We start from the raw sequence: 18,391 nt of genomic DNA, 5'->3' as shown, positions 1-18,391 counted from the left end.
TAAATATTCCTTTTAATAATTAAATATGAAAACGGAACACTTCAACAGTAAGAACTAATAACCTTGAAAAAAAACATGTATATATTAATAGTAAATGTGTGCTTTGGCAAGACAAACAAAATAAAAATATATACCAGTTACAAAAATAAAAGGTATAATTTTGTTTCAAATATCTGAGTGAATTCACTTATACCCAGGTTTGACATAAACTTATTACAACCTCAAAAATGTTCATATCGAAATTTTGTTCAGAATAAATTGTTTTCGAGAGTACAGTTGATCTATTTAAAATCAAGATGTTGGTTCGCCACATTTTTTTCTGTGCTTAAAATCATTTTGTACTGGAAGATGAACCCCATCCTAATAAACTCATGATCCTAAGGAAATAGCAAAATGGATACATATCATCTGACTGTACTTATCAACAGTCAGCATATAATCTGTTTTGTGTAGATCACTGATACTAATAACTGAAGCATAGTCCCAAACTTGTACTAAAAAAAACCACCATAATTCTTTGTAGATGTTTCACACTGATAATGGTTCTCGTCTCCGCCACTAAATAAACTTTTGTAATCGTTGTCAAACAATTCCAACTTCAAATCATCCTTGAAAAACACTTGTCATTAACTTTTCTTATTTCACCACTTGTAGTCCAAAGCCAATCTCAAGTTTTTGGTTTGGTTACTTTTTTAATAACAGTTTCCTAGCAGCTACACCAAGATTGAGAAATATTGTATGTGCTGCTGATGGATAAAGTTCACTAGTCAGAACTGTTTTATTACCAAATGAGACAGCAGACACCAACTAGTGAAGACAGTGATCCACTGGACAGTCAAGACTCTACAAGCTGGAATGTTTCCTTACAGAGCAACCAATGAGTCACAGAAAAACCTGGAACTGTGCAAAGTCGGAGCAACTAACTGCTTTGCTTTCTTGGTAAGAACCAATCATAATATAAATGTTGGATCTATGAATATGTCTTCCACTCCAAATCTACAACATCTTTGGCACTTCAGTCAAGTGTTAGCCAAGAGCTCGTAGGGAAGAAGCCTTGGCTGTAGCCACAGATCCATAGAAGTGAGACACAGTTGATTCAATCCCAACAGCCAATGATGCATTAAAGGGAGATCATTGGAAACATTTCAGGCAGGTAAATGCTTGGAATGACTGTTATACCAATCAGGAAGTACAATGCTTGATCAGAAGCTTGGGTGGTCTAAACCTTTATTCTGTCAAGAGCTTTAGCGAGATACAACTTCATCAGTGGAATTACTAAGTTGTAACAGTTCAACTAAGTGGAAGATCGAGCAATTTACCGGGCCAAGTTTAAAGCTTAGAAAAAATGCTATAACCAAGAGCTTGGTTTCTTATCTGTATCATCTGCCCCACATACACAATAAATCTTATTCTGTGATACTTTAGAAGATTGCGAAGATATTCTCATTGGCAAGTTCATTGAGAGGTTACCCAATGGGATAATGAAACATCACTTGAGTGTCAATACACATCCTCAACCTTACAGAGACATTTTCCGTGGTTACAAAGTATCAGTTGCATCTTTGAACCTGTTACAACAGAAGAATATGCTGCAGTGGTAGTTACTGAGGTAACATTTGAAATAGTTCATCTTACCTGTGCACCATCATCACACTTAATTTGAACATACCAAAGATTAATTAACCACCCACACATGCCAATGCCACAAGACAAATGCACTGCTTTCCAGCAAATGGGCAGAGCTATTCGAGTTCTCCAGTGTTGTTCATGGCACAACCATTGATGCTAATTCTCCCCTACAGATTTCATTTTGAATTAAAGGAACACTGGGTAAGGTATGTAAAGTCACTACAAAATCAACAGCCTATACAAAGCCTTATAACAGAGTAGCTAGGCGTACTGATTTTAAACAGCGGTTTACTATAAGAAAATAAATGAAGGATAAATCCTTTTGCTTAAATAAAAAAAAACTAATAGAATCCAAGTTACGTCTGGCCACCAACATGTAGCACTTGTTTCGGTGTTCAACTAATAAAACCTAAGCTGAGTCTGGCCACCACTTGTAGCACTTGATATGGTGTTCCTCTCAGATATTTCAGGGCTGGTTGGAGCTTGGTACATGTTTCTCAGAGTAAAATCATCACAGAAAGAGTTCTTGGTTTATACAACAGAAGCCAAAACGAGCGTATACAATGGTATATCAGGCCCTTCAAGAAAATCCACCACTCTAGCCATGTGACCTAATGACAACATAAACTTATCGAAACGCTGTACATTTGTAATAAAATTTCCTCTGCTACTACTCGAGCCGTCTCCAAAGTTTATTTTCTAAAACGTTGGTACCTCCTCCTCAAATCAAAACTTCAGAAAGAAGTTTGAAAAATCATTATACTTGTCTGTTGGAAGTGACTATCAAAAAGTGATTAACCACAATCATGCACTTCTAATACTTTTTGGTTCAGTATAGCCAGATTATTAGGGTGCTTGACATGCAATTTGGAGGTCGTGGGTTCAACTCCTCGTCCCACCAAACATGGTCACCCTTTCAGTCATGAGGGCCTTATAAAGTTACGATCAATCCCACAATTCGTTGGTAAAAGAGTAGTCCAAGAGTTCACGGTGGGTGGTGATGACTAGCTGCTTTCCTTCTAGTCTTTCACTGCTGGATAATGGACTGCTGACGCATATATCCCTTCTTTAGTTTTGCGCGGAATTCAAACCAAACCCAAACCCTATTATAAGGTTTATTTACAGAAATAACATTCTAGCTGCAAACATATGACATTGGCCAACAGTGCTTCATTATAAAGCAAGATCCTATAATGATGCACATCTTAAGGAAACAACATTCCGAAGAAGGAGATTTCCATGAAACACATGATCTCGCATGACTGCAAAGGAATCTGAAACTATGTCAAGCGTAATGCACTGACGAGTCACGTTAACTTCTTGTTCCAGTGCAGGTCAAGATCACCTTGATCCCTGGTGACGTGTGATCCTTGTCATTGAAATGGAAGCCCATTCTCAAACGTTTCACTTGCTGTTTGTGTTCGATTGCTTATGTTTCTTAATACAGGTCTCGCTACATCTTTCAAGAGAAAGAGCGTTAGTCTCATTGCAAGAAACATATCGAATCACATTTATCTAAAGTTCAAATTAATGCTATAAACGTATCACAAATAACAACGTATAAAGACCACATCAGATATCGTAATGATATATATTGATATATAACCAAAGTGTGCTGCTTTTGAACGTTGCATAAATAAGAGGATAATGGGTACTGTGTTCTAGAAAGGTATGCTTGCGAACCATAAAAGCTGGTAATTTTATTTTAAACAAATTAGTTTTTGTATCCTTATATTTTTATCAAAAATGTTGTAAACGTTAAGTAAATATGTAATCAACTCAGCAGTGAATTGTATGGAAAAAAAAGACAGGGTAGAAGACCAAAGGCTTGAAGCTTACCATTTGTATTTCTTTACATAGCACCCCAACGGCACAGCAGTATATCTGCGGACTCACATGCCTAGAAACAGGATTTCGATACCCGTGATGGACAAAGCTCAGAGAGCCCATTGTGTAGCTTTGTGTTTAATTTTAATCAATCAGAATACTCAATTTATTTCACAAATAAAAATAATTTATAATATTCGCAATAATATATTAAAATGAAGTGTATAATAAAATTGATTAAAGCTTCACATTGAACATTTGTAACAAAACTAAAACAGCTGTAATTTATCCTTACCAGATGGCGTTGCAAAATATACTTTATTCTTGAGGACGAGAAACCCACTTGAAATAAAATGTATCTCAGAACAGCTGGTATGGGTATTAACACTTTATCAATAAGGAGAGAACAACGGTTTGACCTTCCTAGGTCATCTTCAGGTTAAGAAAGAGAAAATTTGAATATGGCCATTAACGGATACATGTCTTAGGAATGAGATGTGTGTTCTGTAGATGTTGATTCACATCTACAGAATACATACTTAGTTTTTCACTCAGTTAACTCGACACACCCAAACATTAATTTCGCCTGTGAGCAGGAAAACACTAACCAAATAGCATTTCTTGACCTCAAGATCACTAGAACTGATTCATAATTCAGAACAGAAATCCACAGAAAAAATTCCCCATACTGGATTATACATTCCCTGGGACTTAGCACATGAAACAAAGCAAAAACTCAACATACTAAGAAACCAAATAAACACAGTTACAAAACTATGCTCACCAGATAAAATTAACAACGAATTAGACAAAATAAAACAAGAGTTCATCAACATCAACAAATTTCCTCAAAACATCATAGAAAAAATTATAAACCTTAACAGAATCCCGGAGGATGACATCGGGTTCGGCAATCGAATCTGTCATCCCTTTGTTAACCCCAGAAATCCTTATGTCTTTAACCAGCATATTACAGAAAAATATTGCTTCAAAAAGAGTTGTTGCATATCCCTCCAAAACGCAGTAACTCTTAACTGGAACCATATTTCTAATCAACAATGTCAAGATGTCGTTCTGATGCCATCTGTTCCACCACAACTTTATACTGACTGTAATTGTCACGCGACTTGCTGATTAACAAAGTCGTTTCAATGTAATGCCATCATTTCTATGTATAGCTACGACGTGACTTCTTGTTAAGCGTTAATACAAAATGATAATATTCAATATGGAATAAGACCTGATATGTACATAGTCTGCAAGCACTTGTTTATAATACTTCGTTTCGTTGAGCAAAATAACAAGATTCTGTGCAGCTACATGTTTCCAACCTGTGAGGGACTCTCCAGCTGTGTTCGTGACTCTGTGCCTTCTGTTTTACTGAAAAACCAATAACAATACTGCACCTGTGTCCTGACGATAAAATATTCTATACTTCATGTATATATTTTATCATAACGTTTAATTTCCAGACGAAAGCTCTTACACTTCAGTGTACGTGAAGAACAAGAAAGGAAGGTAGGAGGTAGATTTTTTTCTCATATTTATGTGCGATAGTATAGTCCATGTTTTGATTATATATATATGTATATATAAATACGTGGTCAATCATAGTTGTAGGAATAAGCCAGTGCATGGTTTCTGGCGTGTATATCTAATAAGAATATAAAAACACGTCTTGTTTCTACTTTCTCTATGGCCTAGCATGGCCAAGCGCGTAAGGCGTGCGACTCGTAATCCGCGGGTTCGAATCCCCGTCAAACTACAACATGCTCATCCTATCAGCAGTTGGGGCGTTATAATCATACAGCAAATCCCACTATTCGTTGGTGGAAAGAGTAAATCAAGAGTTGGCGGTGGGTGGTGATGACTATCTTCCCTCTAGTCTTACACTGCTAAATTAGGGACGGCTAGCACAGATAGCCCTTGCGTAGCTTTGTGCGAAATTCCAAAAAAACAAAACAAACTTTCTCTATACCTTCGTTAACTGGGGAAGGTGATAGACAAATATGTGAAATTACCCGAAAGTTTTAATTTTAAAACTTAAAAAGGCAAAATAGTTCTAAGATAAATAAAAAACGAAAAAAGACAGTTTTCCACACGCGTAAACGAACTGATAAGTAATCTTGCATACCAAACTGTTAGAAATTGAGTAATTATTTTATAAGTTCAAACCGGATAACTCACGTCCCTTTGTTTCTTCTTTTGTTTGCTAAGTAAAAGCTCAAATAAACGTCACAAATTTCCTAACCAAATAACTTGTGTGTCAAAACAAACCTGATGACCCATTTACTGGTTCGGTTATAAGCGGTTTTTATTAAAACCTCAACTCGGCAATGAACGTTTGATTCAAATTTATTAATTTTTCGTCCTATAACGTTTAGTAGGTATTAGTTTGTTAATATAGCTTCACATTGGGCTATCTATGCTGTGTTCACCACGAGTATTGAAACCCATTTTATAACGTGATAAGTCCTTAGACTTGCCATTGAGCTACCGAGAGACGTTTAGTACATGCAAGTGTTTGATTGTTAATAATTCCAATACTACACATCTTGATTAAAAGTTTGAGAGATGAGGCGAAGCCACTTATAAAATCGAAATTCTACAGACTGTTAACTTGAATAAAAGATTATATTATTAACAATAAGTAAATATAGGATGATGCTGTAAATCTAGTTTTAATGGCCAATATGAAAAATATATTTCCATTTTCTTTTATTTCACTCAAATAAAATTTTAATCTGCTTCACTAAGAAATATAAGGTGGTTCACATAATGTAAGAAAACCTAAACCATGATGTAATGAACTACACCTTTTCGAACTCCCAACAGACTTGGAACAAAGAAGGTATAAACTCAGCCATATACTTTTGGAAAATGTATCATTGATTAACCCAGTGACTGGATATCCTTTCAGTTACAAAAACGTGGATTTTGTAGACAACATACAAATTAGTTCAAACATAAATCAATAAGTACTTCGACTGCATTACAAAAACATGCTAACAACTAAAAACATTTGTTGTTGTTCTGGATATTTTAACAGCTATAGATCACTTTGGCCTGGCTCAACTGATATAAAATTTCAGACGCTATTTAGAATAATTCGGTGTTATATTTTGTCATTATACATGTTTTGGTAAGATTTCGTTGTGATAGGTAAAATGCTGAATTACACATCTATCTACAAGTGTCTGATAAAATTGTTTGTTATTTTAATAAATCGTTCACGATGTCCATAGAAGATGTCTCATTATACATGTTACATATATGGATATTTAATATAGCGTACATTTCTCAGTTTGACAACACTTAAGTATATATTTATTCCACCTTAACAATAATAATTTTATATGTTATAAAATATATAAACATGTTGACCACGACCGTACCTGTGCTATGTTAGCCACAGGATTCAAAACCAGTTTTTTAGAATTATAAGCCCTCAGACTTATAGCTTAACCATGGAGAGGTTACTATATTTGACGATGGCCTTGCAACGCTTATGTTCGTTTTGTTTTCCACATATGTTCTAACATCTGCGTTAATCTGGATACATGTAGATTGTATTCTTCTCTTACCACCTGTACGTTTATGTAAAAACTTACAACTTACCTTGTACGTGTTCTTAACACCCTTTTCAGCACCCTTTTGCAAGATAAAAAACTGTGTTTTCATAAAAATGAATTTTTAACATACAGTTAGTTTCTTTGTTTTGAATATGACTGTTACATTATAACGCCCCCACGGCTGAAAGGACGAGCATGTTTGGTGTATATATATAAACATAAATATATTGGCTAAAAATCATAAATACATATATCAGCTCATTATCAATATTATAATAAGGTTCCCATTTTACTTATGTTTGTCTACAGGTGCTTGCTTAAATAGCTTATAAGCACCCAGAAAATACGATGCTGACAAATACGATTATTATAAATTCCAAATGTTTAAAATTTTAATGCAAAAATAGATCGACATTTATGAATTTTCCAACCCATGAAGAACAGAGCATATATAATCCATTGTGTGGCTTTGTGCTAAACACGAAATAAGCAAACAAAAACCAAACACAATAAATTTCATCTCAAGGGCATATTAGTATGAATGCCAGCAACGTAAAACATGTAACATGTCCTCCGTTCCTTTCAAGAACACCAGACGAGATGGAATATAATAGACACCAGTACGTGTAATTTATTCAGTGAAGCATTAATAGATCCATAATATTTCTTTACAGTTTAAGCAGCAGTTTAAATGCTGAAGTAAACTTCATTAAGTTGCTGCTTCATTGTTTGTTTCTGTTTTATTTCGCGAAAAGCTACTCAAGGGCTGCTTGCACTAGCCGTCCCTAATTTAGCAGTGTAAGACAAGAGGGAAGGTAGATAGTCATCACTATCCACCGCCAACTCTTGATTTACTCTTTCACCAACGAATAGTGGGATTTGCTGTCACATTATAACGCCCCAACTGCTGATAGGATGAGCATGTTGTAGTTTGACGGGGATTCGAACCCGTAACCCTCAGATTACGAGTCAAGCACCTTTTCCACCTGGCTATGCGTAAGTTTATTCATTGATTTAATTAATTAATGTCAATGAATGTTGAAAGTGTACTGAAGTTTAAGCTATCGGTCAAAGCACTAACATTCCTAATAAATTACAATTTAAAGACTATTTTCTAAATTTTCAGTTGCCCTTGCGGAAACTTTCTAAAAATAAAACACATTTGATAAGAATTGGTAAAATCTTTCATTGAACTTCAACTTCTCAGGATGGTTATAGTTTAGAATATAAACCTTTAACTATACAACATTGAAAATACTTATGGAAACATACAAATGAACGGAATACATTAGTCACAAATACCAAATAATATGGAGAATTTACTAAAGTAGAAAACAACTCTCCTTTTTACCGCTTTATATAAGTAATTAGCCCCATATTATCGTATCCAAACGATGTCACCTCACGCTTATTGACTGCCTCAGGGAAGAGTAGAAGGAGTGATGTAACAAAAGATGGCAAAATTATAGTTCCACGTCCTGCCATCAGATGGCAGGTCGATATGGTCTTGTTTATAGTCCGCCATGGCAGTTGTCCATCATGAATGAAAACATAATAACTTATACAATACTTGTCTCAATAAAAATATAACTGATCAATAATTCAATAATTCGATAGTTACTTAATTAAATCGTCCTCTAAAAGAATGCCTACCAATGATTAATTAAAACGTTTATAATCAAATCGTAATAAAAAGGATGCTTAACATTAAATCATTTATAATAATTCGTCCTAAAAATGACACTTAACACTAATTAATTAAATAATTTAAAATCAGTTAATTAAATAATTTAAAATCAGTTAATTAAATCATTTATAATTAATCGTCCTAAAGAGGATGCTTAACACTAGTTAAGGCCCGGCATGGCCAAGCGTGTTAAGGCGTGCGACCACGTAATCTGAGGGTCGCGAGTTCGCATCCCGGTCGCACCAAACATGCTCGCCCTTTCAGCCGTGGGTGCGTTATAATGTGATGGTCAATCCCACTATTCGTTGGCAAAAGAGTAGCCTAAGAGTTGGCGGTGGGTGGTGATGACTATCTGCTTTCCTCTAGTCTTACACTGCTAAATTAGGGACGGCTAGCACAGATAGCCCTCGAGTAGCTTTGTGCGAAATTCCAAAACAAATTCCAAACACTAGTTAATTAAGTCGTTTATAATCAAACTGCCTTAGAAAGGGCACATAAGTCTAATTAATTCATCCTAAATTCATTCATATATTGTCACAGTGTATTTCTTAAAATCCTAGGGTAATAATAGTGGTTAACTATATATGAATGCCCGCCTTTGTAAAATATGTGTAAGTTATTTTGTTTTAAATCAGTAAAAGTACTATTGCATAATAACCATTTTATTGACAACGTGAATTGTTGTCAAAAGTAAACGTTTTAATTATTGCATGATATTACCTTTTTCAGGGTGATTTAAACGTATAATCGTGCATTAAAAAGATATAATCCTTAAGGAGCAAGAAATGCAATAATTTAGCACTGAAAATCTTTAATCACTTGAATGAGCAAGTTTTAATTATCGTAATGTCCTTTTAGGCCTAATTAATCATAAGGAAACATAATGGTCTCTTTTAGAACTCTGCATTTGTTAATCATGAGATAAAGTGACGAGTGTAAATTATTTTGTTGCATAATGTAAAATTAATAAAAGTTTTATTGCCTGATAAGCGTTTTATTGACGATATAAATTATTGTATAAAGTCAAATGAGCAAAACTATAAGTTTTAATTATTGCATAACATCAACTTCAATCAATAATCACGTATTGTGCGCCTGTTACAATAAATAATATTTAACATAATTGAAAATATTTAGTTCTAATTATTGTATCATTGTTTTAAGACAAATTAATCAACTAATAATTTAGTATTGAAAATATTTAAACAAATTTTAATTATCATCTCGTTCTCTTTAGAATGAATTAATTAGCCTTAAGTGCCCGTTTTTTATGGCAATTTCATTATAAATGGTTTAGTTAGTTTTAAGTTTTATTTGTTTGGAATTAAGCACAAAGCTACACAATGGGCCACCTGTGCTCTACCCATCACGGGTATCGACACCCAGTTCCTTGCGATGTGGGTCTGCAGACATATTGGTGTACCACCAGCGGGGCTACTTTTAAATATCCATTTTACGAATAATTAATTAACTGATCGATTAGTATTAAGCATTCTTATTAGAACGAATTAATTATAAATGATTTAATGAATTAATTATAAATGGATTAATGAACTAATATTAAGAGTCCTATTTTATGACAATTTATTCACAAATGTTTCATTAATTAGTTTTAAATGTCCTTCTTAGTGATGATTTAATTAATTAACTATCAAATTAATTATTAATTTTATTCTTGTTGAGTCATGTATTGTATGAGTCATGGCCGCCTGTCTTGGTGACTTAAAAACACGTTCTCCACGTTATGGTGCTATACGTAATCATTCATCATGGCTTCCTGTCGTGGAAGCCTAGTAACGAGTTCCTGAAAACTTGGAACAATAACCTGATCACCTTTGAGGACATCGCTTCCTCCTCTGCGGCAGCCAATCAGCGTAAAGCGACATCCTTTGGATGCACTGTGCTGGGCTGACTACTGATATAAAACATTGTCAATAAAAATACGAAATCAATGCAAATAATTATGCAATACACCAATATCTAGTATGTTAGCCTTTTATTGTAAACAGAGCATTTCATCCCTTTTTCATGCTGTCATACAGTCTTTCTGACTTCGATTGAAGAATGTTCCAAATATTACTCGTTACAATTCAACCAAATTGTGAGGTCTACTATTGGCAATCTCAGTTTTTACACTTATTACAGCCTCAGAAATGTTTATATTGTACCACAAGTGATGGTTTCGAGAGTTCAGTTGACTTCTTTAAATTCAAGATATTGTTTCACCACTTTTTGTGCATTTGGGCTAATTTTTCTTACTGGAAGGTGAATCTTTACCTAAATGAGTATGCACATAAGATAATATTATAATGGATACGAATCTAACTGTACTTATCAGCAGTCATGATGTCATCAAATTAGTATAGATAACTCCACCATTGACTAAGATATGGCCCAAACTTCCACTGATCCCTAACATACTTCACTCCACACGTCTCTCACGGACTTTGATTCTTTTTCTTTTCTGTTAAACAAACTGTTGCCAATTCCAATTTCCAATCACTTGTGAGGAATACGAGTTTAAAATTTTATCCCAAACTGTTTGTATCCAAAGCCCATGATAATCTAATTTTGTTCAAATTTTCCCGCAATGAATTTGGAACAGCTATAAGTCCTTTGATACCATTTCTTACCAGTGTATATGTTACTGTTCTCTAGGAAACATACACACCTATACTTACAATAACGTCATTGACAAGATTTGTACTCGTCTAATAGCCTGAGGTTCTTAATACTGCCTTTGAAAAGTACCGATTTTTTTTTTACATATGTGTTCTTAACAACACCAGCTTTGCTTCATATTTTCAGTCTTCATACAGTTTCTGATAAAACATAATCTTGTAGTTTTTTGTTATTTTTTGCATAAAATATTCTTACCAGCAAAAATTTTGATTTCAACACCTTTTCATTTATTGTTTCATTCGTATCAGTCATGGTTAGAAACGCACTACTATTAATTGGTACAGTATGACAAGCTTTTGTAGGTTTTATAAAAACACACTTTCCGATTGGTTGGATGACGACTAATGATAGTGTGAACTACCAACAACGTTCTAATATGATGAAAATGTGGTAATTCCGTAGTATTTGTATTTTATTCCTTTGTTTTCACAGTTTCCATAATTATTTCGAATGTTGTAAGTGAAGAAGAAATACCAGCATTAAATATCTTGAAAGTAATTATAACATTTTATAACAAAACTTATTAAAGGGAATAGTATTATCATTCTAGAAAAATTAGATTATCTCAGTAAAGTATACAATATTCTGAATGACTCGACTACATTTCTGAAACATAATAGAGACTATAAATTTGTTAAAATTTTGAAAAAAAACAAAACATTCAGAGGTAAGAATATCAAGTAGATATCCTGGAATCATTCTTGTCCTTGTTGTACAACAATGCCATGTTGGTTCTATCACGAGACCCACGTGAAATACCATGCAGGATAGAAAGTTACCTAGTAGATCGAGCGCGTTGGAATATTCAAATTATTAATCATATCTATACAATATTACAAATAGAATAGTGCCTATTAATTTAACAACAGAGGACGCCGCTTAACCTAACCAGTTAAGCACATAAACTGTTATTTAAATTATATATTAAATGACGCGTATTATATGATAATTAAAACAGCTTTTCACTGCATTCTTAACTTTGGATAGACCTAACACTCCCGTTTATCAATGAGAAAATGAATGACTTTTTTACGTGAAACTCAACTTCGTAACTACAATTATTAAGTCAACTGATATGAAATCATAATTTCAAGTTTACTTGTTGCGTCACCTATAATTGGTGTATTTCATAAATGTATTTCATTTATGTATTTGTACACGTATACCTACTGGCAGGATATAGGTTTATTTTATTAGTTCTTTCACCTCCTGTACGATTATTTACAAGCTAATTTTATGCAAAACCTTTGTGTAAGATGCTTTTATATCAAGACGTAAAATAGAGCTAAATTATGCGAATAATTATTGTACATATCTCAATATATTTCGCTCACTGTACTTTGGTTTCATATCAGTTAATTCTTTTCAGCTCTTTAATGCGGGTTTCTTAATAAAAGAAAAATCAAATTATTTGATGGGACATAGTGAGGTGGCACATAAGCCCTGGATCAAATAACTCCATTACACAAAAATTTACATGTTACAAATCTATTCAGCCTTCCCCCGCTAGTACAGAGGTAAGTCTGCGGATTTACTACCCTAAAATCAGCGGTTTGATTACCCTCGGTAGACACCCCAGGTCGCTCGATGTGGCTTTACTGTAAGAAAACATACATACACACATTTCCCAAGGCCAGAGTCATTCTGAGGATCAAGCCTTCTGATGATGATTCGTTTTAAACAATGACGTGTTTTGTCTTGTTTTTTCAGAAATCATGCAGAAAACCGGTAGAGCAGTTCTTATTTTCATTTTAATGTTGTATAATCTAGGTAAGTTTTCAATAATTCCTTCTTATTTTAAGTCAGCCACATTGTATACTGGACAAAATATATTAGGGTTCAACAAGTAATTAGCATATACTTTGTATTATATAAATTATAATTTACAAATATTAATCAGAGAGAAACTTTATTTCTCTTTAAGATAATATCATAAGACACCAAACTATGAACATTGAACTGTTTTACGATTCTCAGATAAGTAACACTCTCTAGCTTTGGTTTGTCTGCAGTAATACCACAGCTCGAGAATGTAAAAGAATTTTAGCAAATTCTACACTCTAACACTGTTCTACAACGTAATTGGGTAAAGTGTTATGCAATATTCCCCCATTTCCTTTACTAAACGTTTCCAAGTTCAAATAAAATGTCCGGGGGGTTGGGGGTGCATTTGAGATATATTCCTGAATCTGGTTCATATGTATTCTGTAGTACTTGGTTTATTATATAGTTTTGTGGATTATGTAGCGTTGAACCAGGTGAAATTGTTGAGCAGACCATTCTCCTATTTGCATTTTTTAAAGACAGACATAAATGCTTTATGCACAACGTGAACAAATATTATTGTGCACAAATACGAAATTAAGATATTCTGTACAATATGAAATTAGATCCAAAAGTGTTTGTCAAGCCCTAATAATTGTTGTTACTATTTTGTCTTAATTTCTCACAGCATGTGAAGTACCATTTCTAGTGTCTTATAGATCATTGGTTCAATGGATGCAACAGAAAGCTACTTTTTAACTGAGGCCAATAAATCAAATTTAATTTTGTTGGATGCTGATGCACATAACCATTCAGGACACGTGATCACAGCTTATACAAGTCTGGGATCACCTTTAGGAAGGGGCTTCATGTTTACCTCACCCACTAGTCTCATTCATGAGAAAATGGTATTACACTCCCTTACAAATACATCTGGCTGCTCATACAAAACATGTATATATGATTCAGTGCTATGTTAGCTGTTGAGAATGAGTATATTCGCTATAAGTAAGGATCTTAAGGTTCTAAAGAAACTATTTTGTGACATGTCTCAACCATGGGGTTTCTATCAATACCAAAACTAGAAAGTGTTACAAATTAGTATGTCTATTTAAAACCTTTCTATACTCACATCTTAGTTCATAATAATTTAAATCACCAGTGGTTACGAAATGAACTTAAAGAGAGAGTAAATGTTTCTTTACTTAATAGTTTACAAACGGAAATTTGACTTCTGCCAAAATACATTCCATTGTTGATCAATATCACTATGTAACAAAATTTTACTTTTTCTTGTTCCTGAGCAGAAAGTGTTATTTCCAAATTGCTTATGCCTAAAGTAAATGGAAAATACCTATTTTTCTCTTCAAACTTTACTTTTGTGACCTGGGAGCATATAACGAAAACATGATGGGAGACTATTTGCGGGCTGATACGTGAAAGTGATTTACATTACAGTCGCAAACCTCGAAAAACTACTCACTTCTAAACATTTTTGTATAACTTGAGTATAAATACACGTAAATCTTGATTCATATGTTGTTTCATTCAGACTTTATGTAAATGAAAATGTGCAAATTTGCCCTTTTTACAAAGAAAATAGGTTAATTTCTAAATTTTATTATCCAGGTCACAAAAGCTAAGCTTGAAGGGAATAATGGTCATTTTATGTACTTTTACAACATAAGCAATTAAGAAATAACACTTACTATTCAATAACAAAATTTGTGTTATATAGTGTAATTTCTTTTATCAAATATTATATTTGCAATACCCGATTAGGTTGCATGATACAATTATATTATTTATAAACTGTTAATACACTTTAACACCAGAGTTTTTAGGTTTTTCAAAAGTGGTCTGACAAGAACTTTTAAATGTTTAGCCAATGAAGGAGTGAAACTTTAAACCCAGCTAACAGCTTTTGAACACTTAGGAGACATTTTCCCAATGTTTCCACATTTAAAAATGGAAAAAAAACTTAAACCTTATTATAGTCTGCATATTAAATAATAGTATCATAAGAACTTTAATTACATCCCATTTACTTCAGTTTTCAATACGTGATTTGGAAATGATTAATTAACACTTAGTCTGAAAAAAATTAAGATATTTTTTTATTTGTTTATAGGCCTAAAGAAACCCTCGACGTTGCATCTTATGAGTCATCCTAATTAACATCAGATAAACATCTTAACCGTAACTAGTCTTTCAACCTCTTAATTCATGACAACTCACAAATGAAATAAACCAACAGAATATTGAACACCTTACTAAAAACAAGATTCATATATCACAATCTGGGGAAAAGTGTGGTTCTTATCGTACGATTTGAGAACATGCATGGTTCTTATCACACGAAATGGGAATAGTTGCAACTACAAGAACACTGAACACCTTGCTCACTGAATGGATCTTAATACACGATCTAGGGGGGATTGTAATTTTCATAGTTAACACCAATTTTAGTGTTAACAATTTGTTATCATAACTTTTGAAAGTATCTTTCTATAAGTTTAATCGCAATTAAATTTCTAATATCTTGAATCCATATTTTGGATACATAAATAGAATAAATAGACTTTTACGCATTAGATATTTTATTACAAAAAAGTTTCAGTAAGGATTATAACAAAACATAAAATAAAATGCTAATCAGTTTCATTCTGCCATGCTTTTGATTTGTTTTACAGGTATTATAATGGCACAAACGCTAGAAAACTGTACTGACAACCAATTCTGTACAGGAAACTGTATCTACATCTACAAAAATACCATGCGAGGAATATGCGACTATACAAATACTTGTCACTGTTTCCCAATCTGCTGAAAGGATTCGTATAAATGGAGTCAACTTCTTCTTTTTTTTTAAGTCTTTAATTATTTATCGTTGTTCTAAATCATAAAGACTTTGGTGTGATTCCACCAAGACGAAAAATTATATTATCGATTGCAAAAGAAAAAAAAATAATTATATAAAAATCTAAGTTTAGAATTCAGCTGTATTTTCAATACAATGAACGTATCTTGTAGTGCAATCACGCAAAATAATTTTTGTTAAGCCTAGTTTACTTTTGTTATTACGTTTGTAGTTTTAAAATATTTCGCCTTGTTTCCTTCTTAATCTGAAATCAATAAATTCAAAATGCAAAGCATTGTTGTATTACATATGTATATATATTTATACTAACGTTGCCCAATTCATGGAGATTTGTAAAAAAATCACAAAAAAAACATGAGCCTCTTCCGGTCCTTCGGCAAGTTTTATTCACCATCAAAGAAAAACAATCACATTTTCTGAAAACAAAAACAGTTTTGAAGTACACTCTAAACAAAATAAAAAAGAATTGTGAAACTTACATAAAAAATAACTCATATGTATCAGACTTATATGAATTAGATTATATTTTAAAGAGTGAATAAACAGCAGTATGGTATCAACGCTCATAACTTTTACATTTTAAACTGTTATTTTTCTTTTTACTTATCAGTTTATTCTCCATGTTATGACCATGTCAAGTATGTTAAAGTTATTTCTAATGTTATAAAACGTTCTGCTTAAAATGTTGACATATATTTTTTAATGTTATATTCAAATCTGCTTCTCAATAAAGCTTTATAGATTTGAAATGGAAAAACTATATCTGGAATAAATATTTCTACACGGTCAAATATTTCACTCTGCCGTTTATCAACAGTGATGCCCATGGCAGGAGTAAGGGTTTTATTGGCCCTCGGCTTTTCAACTTGTACAGACTCCTTCGAGACAGAACCTCTATGTGCAATACATTTATAATCAGAGATTAAGGCCGTGGACTTCAGCTCGGTAAACCCATGCCTTAATCCGGGGTTGAGCTGATGCCAAAAGCAAAGAAATTGAAGGACAAGAGCAAATCCACGAAGGCATATCTTCTCATTTAAAAATGCTTAAGCTTTTTAAAATCTCTTTCGAAAGTGAAAAATAGCAATAATAACAGACCCTTTAAGGGACCTTAAAAGTAATATATTGCATCGCTACCTGTTGGATTAAAATATATTTATGCTCTGTTTGACACCGACAAACACTACTCCATTGAAACCTTGGTAACACTGCACAACAAATTTTTTTGCTTCTTGAATACTGTTGGGTGTTCCTTATAAATTTTAGCTGCTGATCACAAAAATCACATCCAAAATCTTGTACAAAATAACAAACATGGTGCCCCACCTTTCCTCAGGGAGTTTGTTGGTGTGTAACTTAAAAACTGTGTTCATACATATCCACATGCAACTAAGTATTATCTGATTTAACTTCATTTGTAGCATAATTTAATCATTAGGCCTACTATATAAACGTAACCCAAGGCTTACCGAAGACACTGTATTTGGATACAAATATAGTAAACACCAGCCAGAAGGTTTAAAACAAAATTTAAGAAAGAAAAGAAAACGCTTGATACGATGGCGGTAAAATTAAAAAAACAACAACAAAAAAAACTTATTTGAACATAAATCCTTCTTCTGGCGATGTTTGTTAAAATCAAATATACAGAACATATTCGAATATCACTAAAAAGTAATAACAATTGAATGTACGAAACATAGTTTAAAGTATGACGTAGCAATACTGGCGAATCAATTGTTGTTAAGTAAAATATTAATAATTTCATTTTAAATTTGCTTACTGATTGAGCATATTTTATTACAAGTTACCGTTTTTATAGCAATAAATTGTTGAAACTTGTGTATTTCAGAATGATCACAAAAAGTGATCAAAACGTTGTATTTGTTCTGTAATCAATTTTACCACGTACGCTGAAATAAAATACACTTCGAAAACAAAACTATCAATGTTTCACTTTACAGCAAATGTGTGCTTGAGTATGAATGCACCAGTGATCGAAACGTTGTACCTATTAAAAAACAATCTTACTCACTGTAAAGCTGTAACTTGTAATACAATAAGTATATTATTTTTATTATAAATTACAGCTCTTACAGTGAGGAAGATTACTTTATAAAAGATACAACGTTTTGATCACTGGTCCGGTTATTCTTCAGAGCATAAGTTTTAACGCTAGCGTTTTAGTTTGTTTGTTTTTGAAATTCGCACAAAGCTACTCGAGGACTATCTGTGCTAGCCGTCCCTAATTTAGCAGTGTAAGACTAGAGAGAAGGCAGCTAGTCATCACCACCCACCGCCAACTCTTGGGCTACTCTTGTGCCAACGAATAGTGGGATTGACCGTCAC

General features: G+C 33.2%; 1 long non-coding RNA gene across 1 annotated transcript; it reads left to right on the top strand.

The window, feature by feature from the left end:
* Nucleotides 1-4,811: 4,811 nt before the first annotated feature.
* LOC143254389 (uncharacterized) lies at nt 4,812-17,965 on the top strand. Its single transcript, XR_013030179.1, has 3 exons — nt 4,812-4,974; nt 13,108-13,167; nt 15,855-17,965. It is a non-coding gene; the product is annotated as an uncharacterized LOC143254389 (long non-coding RNA).
* The last annotated feature ends 426 nt before the right edge of the window (nt 17,966-18,391 follow it).

This window comes from Tachypleus tridentatus, chromosome 6 (genome assembly GCF_004210375.1).
Source record: "Tachypleus tridentatus isolate NWPU-2018 chromosome 6, ASM421037v1, whole genome shotgun sequence".
In the NCBI taxonomy this organism is placed as follows: Eukaryota; Metazoa; Arthropoda; class Merostomata; order Xiphosura; family Limulidae; genus Tachypleus; species Tachypleus tridentatus.
Note: the sequence above shows the minus strand (reverse complement) of the source record. Positions and strands in the feature narration are given on the sequence as shown.